Source organism: Lissotriton vulgaris, chromosome 12 (genome assembly GCF_964263255.1).
Source record: "Lissotriton vulgaris chromosome 12, aLisVul1.2, whole genome shotgun sequence".
In the NCBI taxonomy this organism is placed as follows: Eukaryota; Metazoa; Chordata; class Amphibia; order Caudata; family Salamandridae; genus Lissotriton; species Lissotriton vulgaris.
Window position 1 is genome coordinate 204,428,489 of NC_141700.1, and position 10,637 is coordinate 204,439,125.

The window sequence follows — 10,637 nt, forward strand, 5'->3', positions numbered from 1 at the left end:
AGGTTATCTACTTGGTGGAAATAGATGCAAAAACGGAACCCAGGAGGGTGCTTCATGCAAACAGGCTGATGTCTTACCTCCGGAGAGATTACACAGTGAATAGTATGGCTCTGGCACTAGGGAAAACAGTGACCCTTTTCCTGTCATGCTGCATAGTGACATGAGGAATGGCACTGTGGAAGAGGTTCAGCTAGCCCCTGAGGTAATCAGTGAGCACCAGAGGGAGTGTAGAGAAGTCATTGGACAGTTTACCAGCCTCTTCTTGTTGACTCCAAGATTGACATCTCTTGCATGACACTGGTACAAGAGACAGACTGTCAGTGAAGGGAAGAATGTACAGAATGTCTGACCATCTTCAGGGATGCATTAAGGTGAGAGTTGCCACAATTTTGGACATGGGGTCATTGAGAGATCTCGAAGTCTGTGATCCAGCCCTGTCCATAATGGTCCCTCTGGTCTTCCTTGCTGGTTGTTTTCTCCTTGGCATCCTGTTGAGTCCCAATTGGGGGTAAGGAAAGAGTTATACCAATAGTGGTTTCTGTGCTGCTTACCTGTTTCATCTCTTTATCATTGCCCTCACCAGGCGAACCAGCAGGACAGAGAATGAATGACACAATCTAATGGACCTGCTATCAGTCACACTCCTGTGGCGGGGTAAGGATATACCTTTGCTGGCTTCATATGATGAGGAGGACCTGCAATCACAACCAAGCCTGTAAGGAAAATCAAAGGACTTCAGCAACCATCAAATCCATCCTCCTAAATTAGGGGTAAATAGCGCTGGTTGAAACAACAAGATAGAAGGGATTTAGGATACTGGCAGGAAACAGGGGGAAGAACAACTGAATAGAAACAAGAAAAACCCTGCCAGGGTAAATTTCAAGGTCGCGGGGGGATCCTTACAATCAAATGGGAGGTGACATAAGATACGTATCAGAGCCAGCAGTGCATCACACAAAATCAATAGGTAGAAATATATATTGTTTATTGGCTATTTGTTGGTTTCATATAGAAAATTCATGTGGGTGTTTTAGAATAATATATGCATTGATTTAAACTTTTATATCATACATACATTAAAGAAAAAAGTCATGATGTTTCTGGTTTTGAATGAAGTCAAAGTTATAGTCAAACAGAATGCATATATAGAGGTTCCACAATCATCTAATGAGCATACACTCACTTTCAACCTCACTCACTATAATAATACTACAATCACACTCATAAAATTCATAAAGGTACATCAAGGTCTGCAGGAGAAGATATTTAGTGACTGCTAGAATTGAAGTTACAATATGGAGGCAACACGATATAGATGAAATGGTTTAAGAAAACCACATTGAGGGCCATCCATATGGTCACACCAACGCGCGTTTCAATGCAGTGCCTATTGAGGCTGCACCTTATGTAGCGCTGGTTGACCCATCTCATATATTAAATCACCTAAATCACCTAACAAATTATTTTCAGAAATACTTTTTGTGAGAAGCTGCCATGGTGGAGTATCTTCTAAAGCAGAATTTGTCAACATAAACTATCTTTCCTAAATTCTCCGTGGCTCATGTTTGGAATGCTGAAGCAGCGGGGCCATCACCAGCAACACGTCAAGAGTACTAAGAATACAAATGACAAAAATCTGATAAAGAAATTGTTTTCTAAAACATATAGAAAGATCCAGAAACAGCAATTTTATGCACAATTACTTTTGTGTTGTATATTTGGTGCTGTTTTGTTTTATTCAAAATAGAAATCGGGGGGCGTGGCTTGGCATCAGCTAAGATGGACACGAAGTTAGGGAACTCCGCAGTGGGTCTCTTGTCCTCATCAAAATCTAGCACTGTCCAGCGGGCTCTACACGTCAAAGTCTGCCTGAGTGCTCATGCTGGGGAGGGGCACTGGGCTAGCCTGGAGCGGGGCTGTGATTCGTGCCAGAGAAGTCTCAACAGCGGCATATCTGAGAGACTAAGGTGTGGCCTGGAGTGCACACGGGGGGAGGAGCCCTGCAAAGATCATCTGAGGCCCATGGCACCGGACTGACCGTGTCAGAGAAGGGCCTGAAACTGGAGCCCCTGGCTGCGACGACCACCGGCCCGGTAGTTAAATACAGTGCGGCATCGGGTTACAGACAGCCGGAAGACTGATTGTCAGGTGAGGCCGGCAACGAGAATCAGGGACCAGTCACGGCGAGAGATGTGCACAGCGGCAGAGGCTGCGAAATGATCTTTCAACTCAGTGACCCCTCCAAGGGGAGCCACCTTCAAAACAATTGCTTGCCTTCTCTGTGGTCTCTCTCCCACCAGCTGTGGAGATGCCGGGTAGAAGCACCCTGGGAGATGAAGAGAGCCGGGCTGCAGTGTTGAAAAGCATACAAAGCAAGGCCCTTGGGCGGGCGCTGGCTGAATGATGAGACCGGGGGCAAAGATTGAAGTTGGACTGCGGCAGAGGGCACCGTGGTGCAACGAGGTTGATGGGGCTCGAGTCCACCTCGGTGGGTCCCTGAGGGGGAGGAACTCCTTAAGAAAGATATTTACTCTCTCCAACACCTTCTCCCCCCCTCAGATATAAACCTGGAGGCAGTTGGAAGGCACTCTGGGAATGTGACAATGTCAGGTTTCAATGGAGGGGCCCCCCGAAAAAGCGCATGCAAAAAAACAAAGGCCTAATAACCCACGATACAAAGTGCCATGGGAGCCACATAAGGAATACTCCTGACCTGGCAACATAAGAAACTTGAATGGCCTAGAGGGAGGGAGCACCCTGAAATCCATTGGAAGAAACAAGAGGCCTTCGCCCAGACCGTGATTCTGTGGCACCTCTCTAACCCCTTGTCCCTGAGTAAGGATAGAAAAAGCGACCGAAGGGAACCCCCGGAGCAAACCAGTAAACTTGACAAATACATAGTACCCAAGGTAACTATGGTGAAAGGAGCAGCAGCACAGGGAATCCAGGACCTGATAGGACACTCACTGAGGGCAATCATGCCGGCAATCCAGGAACTGGGAACGACCCTAGAATCCAAAATGGATAAGCACTCAATTGAGGTGAACCTCCTGAGAGCGGATTTGAACGAAACCTCTGAAAAAGTAAGGGTGGCAGAGACAAATATCACTGAACTGCAAGCCAGTACAAAAAAAATGGAAATACCCATACAACATCTCACACAACAGTATAGGGTGTTGGTGGTGAAGTTTGAGGACCTGGAGGGATGACCCCGAAGGAACAAAATAGAATTCAATGCAATAGTGAGGCAAAATTGTAATGCTGTATACGACATTTGGTGCACAGCAAATACTATCATATTTTCACTGCAGCTGAAGGAGAGGAAAACCAGAGATGATTTAATTTTTGACCTCTTAGCAGTAAGATAAACTTTCCTGTAATACTACCAGTGAATTACAAAGTGTAACTTCCATATCCAGTCTGGCGTTGGTTCCTGCCACTTATTTACAGTCGGCCCATTCTTGCTGTGTATAGACAGTCCTTTGTGATCTTACTCCCATCACTTCTGATTACCAAGAAGTACTGCAGCATGATGGAACATACACATTTAGGGGCCATGTGTATTCTAACTCTTTAACAACCATGTACCATGATGATTTCAATGAAAAGCTGTTTAATTTGGAATGTGATGCATTTTCGCATCAAGAGCACAGTCTTACACCACATGATTTACCTAAAGGCATGCGATTCTGTGACCGCAACGTTTTTTGCATAATTATAAAGTTGCCGCATTTGCCACATATTCCATTATCTGCTGCATAATCTGCAGATTATAGCATAAAAATTATTTGTTTCTAGCTCAAACGGTTTAAAAGTTACTAAAAATGAAGCAACACGTGCTGCCGCACAGTGTAAGGCCCTTAGAAAAGCTGGACTGGTAACCTTTCTGTTGCATATTGCTATATTTGAGTATTAAACCAGTACTAATGAGGTGCAACCAATGTCCAGACAGTGTTGCTTAATTTATAAAATGACGAAATAATGAAGTAATACTCCTACAAAATGTGTCTCATTATGCCGCATATTATGCTGTTTGTTGCCGTATAATTTACGTAACCCTGATGCATATTTTTGCCCTGTCCTGCTGCATAATTCCAGTAGCCCTGCCCATAGGTTGGCGTGTTGGCAAACTAAGACAGGCAACAAAAACTATTTTACAATAACAGATAAAATTTCACGCACATGAACACGGGAATTTCAAAATCCAGAAGCTTGGCAACAGATCCATGCTGCAGTTATAATTTACCATTCCTAGACATTAAAATTAAAATATATCAAGGAGCAAATGCACAAATACATAGTGTTACAAAGTGTAAGAAACCCAATATGTTAACCGTAATATAACCAGGTTATGTGGTTAATTTGAAATATTGGGTGTAGTGCTGCAGGACACACTTGGCCAGGGCTTTAAGTGGGATGAACAAACTGCAAGGTCTCTCAAAGGGGTGTGGCTAGTGTAATTAGGGGCGTGGCTTAAAACACCTAAGCTAAAAATCTGTGCTTAACATAGTGTGCTGCCCGTCTTGTATTTTGCTGTTTCTGTCATTGCATCCAGATATATGATACAACAAGTGACATCAACAAGGCAGGACTATTGGCTTTGTTAATGGTTGTTAGTTGCATAAGATAAATAGACAGCAACTATGGCATGTACATATTATTGAATAAGCTTCCATTTAAAGCCCTGGTGACACCATGATAATGTTGCTGCTCCTTCGTTTCAAAAAAGAAAGAAAATCCAGCGAGAAAATGACTCTCTTTAAAAGATTTCCCTTCCACTACAACGCTCACCTGGCATGACGTCATGCCGTAACTGCTCCACTAGTGATAAGTGAGTAGAGTGAGCATGTGCACATGGATGTGCCTCTGTCACTGCAGTCCGAAAAAAACGGATCGCCTGGCCAAGGCACAAAACATAGTCCGATGGAGACCCGTTTCGACGCCTCCTTTAAAAAAATGCCAGTGCTCAGCACTGGTGAGACCCGGCCCACTTAAAGCCCTGCACTTGGCACAGATAAACCTACCAGGGATCAATTCCTTGAATGTATACAGCCGCAAAAATAACTTTTCAGAAGTGATGCAGTTAGACAATTCTTTGATATTTTATGAAACCCCATGTAAATTAAACCTTTTTGGAAAAATCGAATTCATTTAAAAGAGAATGTAGTTCTCCAAAACCATTCCTGTGTTCAGTATCCAATGTGTGCGTGTCAATACCTTGTGGCAATGTAAACAATACAGTGCATTGTCATAATTTTTTTAACTTTTGTGTGTCATCTACAGTCAGTCAAGTTGTGCATCCGGCAGAACTCTCTAACGTGTGTCACTGAGATAAATGCAATGTACCACTAACTTTTATTTATGACAGAAAATGTTGTCTTCCTTTTATATTTAAAAAAAAAATCGGAATATCTAGCCATGGGGCCGGAGGTAGTTATATTGAGCAATCCCTATTCTCGTGGGCAGTTTAAAGTAAAGGGCATCACTCTTCTTAATTAGACCTTCACCTGGGCTTCCACAGAAATCGCCTTAGTTGCCTTTTCAGGCTCTCACCTGACTCTAATGAGGCCCCTTGGAACATTAACCTGCCTTTTTCCTCATGATTCATCTCATTAGGAAAACAGATAAGGATGCTAGTAATATGTGCTATTAAAGAAACACAGAATCAACCACACTAGCCTAGCAAATTTTTAATGGAAATGAATAGGGCTGAACTTTTGGCATATATCTTATTATTTCAATGCCTATTGTGGTCGCCTCTTTTCTTGGACAATTAAGCATATCAGCAGATTTTCGAGCATGGTTACCAGTATAACTAAGGTATAATACGATTATAATAAAACTGTGAGATCACAATCTAAATAATTGAATTATGCATATGTATATTAATGACATATAGATTTTGTATTCGTAAACAAACTTCACGTAATTAAAATACGAGGGGACTCCTCTAGAACATTCTGCCCACAGGGGATGGAATGCTCTAATAGCGTTAGGGCCCTTCTGCCTCAGACTATGCTGGTTTCTTCAGTCTCTCTCCCATTCTATAGGCCTGAGACGCAGGCAAGAGTCTATAACTCGGGTTCGGGCCTTTAGCTCCCTGTATAGCCCTTGGCAGGGGCTATAAGGCTGTACTATAGTATAGCTGCTACCTAGGGCTATACTGATTGTTAAAGGCCCTGAATCCGAGTTATAGACCTGCACCACAGGCGAGGGCTCTTAAAGAGGGAGAGGGCCTTTAACAACTGATATAGCTCGAGGGCAATATTGACTCCATGCAGTGAGGGTAGAATGTTTTAAATTAAAACACAGAAACAGGAAGAAAAATAATGGACTGTCCATATGTATAACCAGCCACTATTTGCTTTGAGGCACTTTACTGTCTTCAATCTTGCTCCCAACATTCCAATGTTCTAATATAGCATTAGAGCCCGCCCGTGGCGTAACAAAACTTGAGGGGGCCTCCCTGCAAGGTATGGCCTGCGGGCTCCAGCACACCACCTTCTCCCACAATACCCCGCCTTCCACCCCAATGGCCAGCACCAGCTCAGGAATCCTCCAGACCCAAGAACACCGCCCGTGAGTGCAACATCACCCTGAAGGCCTGGCTGAACGAGCCCCGCAAGAACCGGAACAATGGTGAGCAGATCATGCTCTGTGTATATATCTAATATATATTTCTCCAACCCTAATCGCTTCAACTTTTCCTAATATGTAATCTTGATTGAATTTGCAGATTGTATATGTGTAACTCAACCATGATTACTTGTAGTAGACATATTTACTTGCTACCATTCTTTTTGAATGTATCTGTTTGTATCTTTTATGCAATTAATGTATTCTGAAGTCCTTAGTAATGTAACTGGTTCTATCGTAAAGCGCTCTTCGGCTAAAGTACGCGCTATATAAAAACTCATAAATAATTTGGAAGATAAAGGCACCAGCTTGCTTCCGTCACCATGGCTTTTATGCCCCAAAAACATATGTGCTGTATTTTCCAAAGATTTTGTGAGGTTTGCTTAATTTTTTTGTGTCAAAGTTATCAACATGTAAAAACCTGTTGCTTTAGGTCTATGTAATTATTAGTGTGTGTGTGCACGTGTGTGTTTCTGCATGTGTGTATATGTGATTGTGTGAACTCGGTATTTTCCAATGAAAGGGCCAAAAAAGACAATTAAAGCGTATATAAAAAGCAAATTGTTATACAATCGCAACATAATATTCCCATGTTATGTTGACGCTGTGAGTCATGCTGAATGCACACAGTTAGAGGTGTGCAAGTCAACAATGTCTGCTTTCTAACAAAACCCACTGCAAGCTTCCTAGACAAACTTTTAAGTTAAGGAAAAAGTTTAACAATAAGTACGAGTCAAATAATTACTTCTATTTTATTCTCTGCATTCTTCTTACCAATTCCTCATTCTGTAATGTGTGCCATTTTCTAAAGCCAGAAGTCGCCTTGATGACAGGCTCCCAGGTGATTTTCTTTGATCTCTACTAAAGCCCTTACCTTCGAAAGAGATTAGAACTATGATCATCAGATTAAACATCTGACATAATAGATGACAAGCACAAAGGCAAACTTAATTAGAAGTGCATTTAAAATGAGCTCTGTTTCTTCTGAGCCAGGTTACCCTTTTACAGTTTGTCATATATCATACTGTCTTGCAATGGCCTAAATTCAGTAATCCAGTTTTAAACTAAGCGTGCTGAAATAATATAAGGCATTTATCTCTTCACTTGTGCCTGCAGTGAGGAAAGATTTGTGCTATTAGTGACAATGGTGTACAAAGTCTTAAAGAGAGAGTAAATCCGAGCATTTACAAATATGGCCCCTTAGAATATTTTCATTTCAGAAAGATATCAGTTTGTCTTCCTTTGAAAACTTAAAGAGTTAAAATTATCACATGGGAGAACTACAATATAGCCTTATAGCCTGCCCTAGCGGGCTATTCCGGCAATCAAAGGCCTGCTCCAGCGTTAAAGGTCCGAGACCAAGGTGAGGCCCTTTAACAAGGGAGGGGGACTTTAATAGCCGGCATAGCCCAGCTAGGAAGGGCTATAAGGCTATTAGAAAATTCTGCCACTAGAGGGCAGAATGTTCAAATAAATAAAACAAAGGCCTCTCGGAGCCTGAGGGGGTTTAAATCCCCTCGGGCTCTGGGAGTCCTTTGTAAAACAACATTGGAATGTTGCTTTGTGGGCTTTTACTGGCCATAGCAGCTCGGAGCACTCCATTGCATTCATGGGAGTGCTCCACATTCCAATGTTCTAATACATTCTAAATCCACCCTTTATACATGGGAAAACGTGCTGAGTAAGCAAAGCGAGTACATATTAAAATACCAATCTTGTATCTCAAAGTAAACATACACCATTTTGAAAATGGTCAGCAGCTTTGGAGATTTGTCTAGTCGTCAGTATTTCCATCTTGATTGAAAGTGCAGGCTCTATTTTTTTATTGCTTCACTGAAGTATCAAATTAGGGAAAGCTAGCAGAGTGTTTGCATGACATAAGGCTTTCTTTCATCCTTGTTCAAAGCACACCTCCATCCTAAAGTAGTCCATAGACAGGGTTCCGAATGGGGTGGACGGAGTTCTTCCAATGCTGAAAATGGGCTACAGCTTATATGACCGGTGCTTGGAAACAGGGCCCTAGCTCATTACCAAACAGTGACTGAGCTATTCCCAAATTTGTAAAATAAAACTAGTCAAGTTGCGACAAGGTTTTAGTCCTTGGAGAGGATGCTAGTAGAGCAGTACTTGCCTTACTTCCAGAAAGAATTTTGGGACTACTAACTATATGATAGCAGATGGATGCACTCTCTCTGGATATTGAATGGTAGGACATTCTATGTGTTGCTGAGTCCAAAGAAAAAAGAGAAAGAGGATGTGAGAGACAGGCCACCCTTTCTGTTTCTCTGTTGGCTGTAACTACTCTCTATCTTAGGATCATCTTTAAGAAAAAAAAAAAGTTTGAGATCATCTAAGTATTGTATTGAAGTTGGTATCTCCAATATTCCTTCCATGTGCATGTATTTGTTCACAGTCATTATTGTGAACGCTTTTGAACATTTAATTTTATTAAATGAATGAACACATTTGAGTTCTTCAATGATCACCATATGTTGTGGTTCTCCTAGTGACCGGCTACATTCCTTTACTTGACCATTGTCCTTCTCACAGTTCTCCCCTAATGAACACCAAGGTGGCTGCTTACACAAGGGCAGTGCACTTCACTTTCACAGCGAGGCGAATAGGGGAGCAGTACCGTGTGGGTACTGTACACGAGGATTTTTGCAATCTCTCAGGTCCAGCTGCCAGAATGTATGCCAAGTATCAAGGCATCCCATACATGGGTATCACAGTGACACTCCTGGTCGTGGGCCAACAGGGGGTGCACACACGTCAAAATCCAGTTCAGCTACTGTCCTGTTGGATAGACACACATCCATGGACCACTAAAATATGCACAATCGACAATCAACACAGGTTGAACCCAGGTGACGTTGGCAAGGCAGAAGCTTAGGCGGGAACTGATCCGCAGCACTGCCAATGGCAGGGCCCCCAGTAAATGCATCATTCATGCACAGTACAGTTCCACGTGACAGGGGCTGTGCATGTGTCCGGGATGTTCGGCCATTGCATTTGTGGCTCTTGTTGAAGCAGCACTATTCAGACGTGCGCCAGTTCTGTGGATGAAATGCCACATCTCGGATAAATGAGTTGTTTTAGTGTGCACCGGTTGTATGCCTGGGATGTTGTGGGAGTAAGTGTGAAGGCCATTCCATGCAAGATAACTTTTAGCAAGGATTCCTGTGTGTGGGGTGTGTATACGTTGGTCTCTCGTTGGGCTGTGCGTAGTGTGCGAGTCGGCATCAGCTGCTATAGTATCTGTCAGGGATTGCTGAGCACATGCAATTCCGAGGTTGGAGGTGCAGATGTGCTTCTGCCTGATAGTTCAGACAAAGGAGCTTTCATCCCTAGAATAAGTTTGTAATCTGCTTGCATTCATGAAATGTGAAGTGGCTTGTTAGGGGTGAGGTGAGATGAGTGCGACTTTGGGATTCATTTTTGACATGTCTTGCATGTGACATATGAGCGGCATCACTGTGTGTTACGTTGCCTCACAGCTGCGCCTCCCTCGCCCCAAACCCATTTACTTATGTGCGCTGCGTGATTCCATCACTTGCACTCCTATGGCACAGTATCGTCATGCCTGTCTGTGCATGTCCACAAGCCTGACAACAACACTGTGATGTTGGCCATAGAAGGTGATGGGCCACGTGAGTGTAGGCCTATAGTAAGGATAGGGAGGACACAGATGTAGAGTACGTGCCTGGCTGAAATGGTGCTGTTAATGTGGCTAGGTATTTACCTCATGCTGCAGCAATACAGATACACACAACATTTGGCATGTATGATCCTGGACCCCAAACAGTCTTGCGCTCCTTCATTACTCCGTTTGTGCAAGTCCGCCCTCTGGGTGCATGCTACATTGTAACATTGTCGCTTACAGGGGAGAAAATTTAGCTACATGTCCAATCTCTTACCCACTGCCTGAGGTGACATGGATGCATCCGCTGTCCACAGCACAATGTACTGTATTAGGGCCCGGGGCCATCATTCATACATAA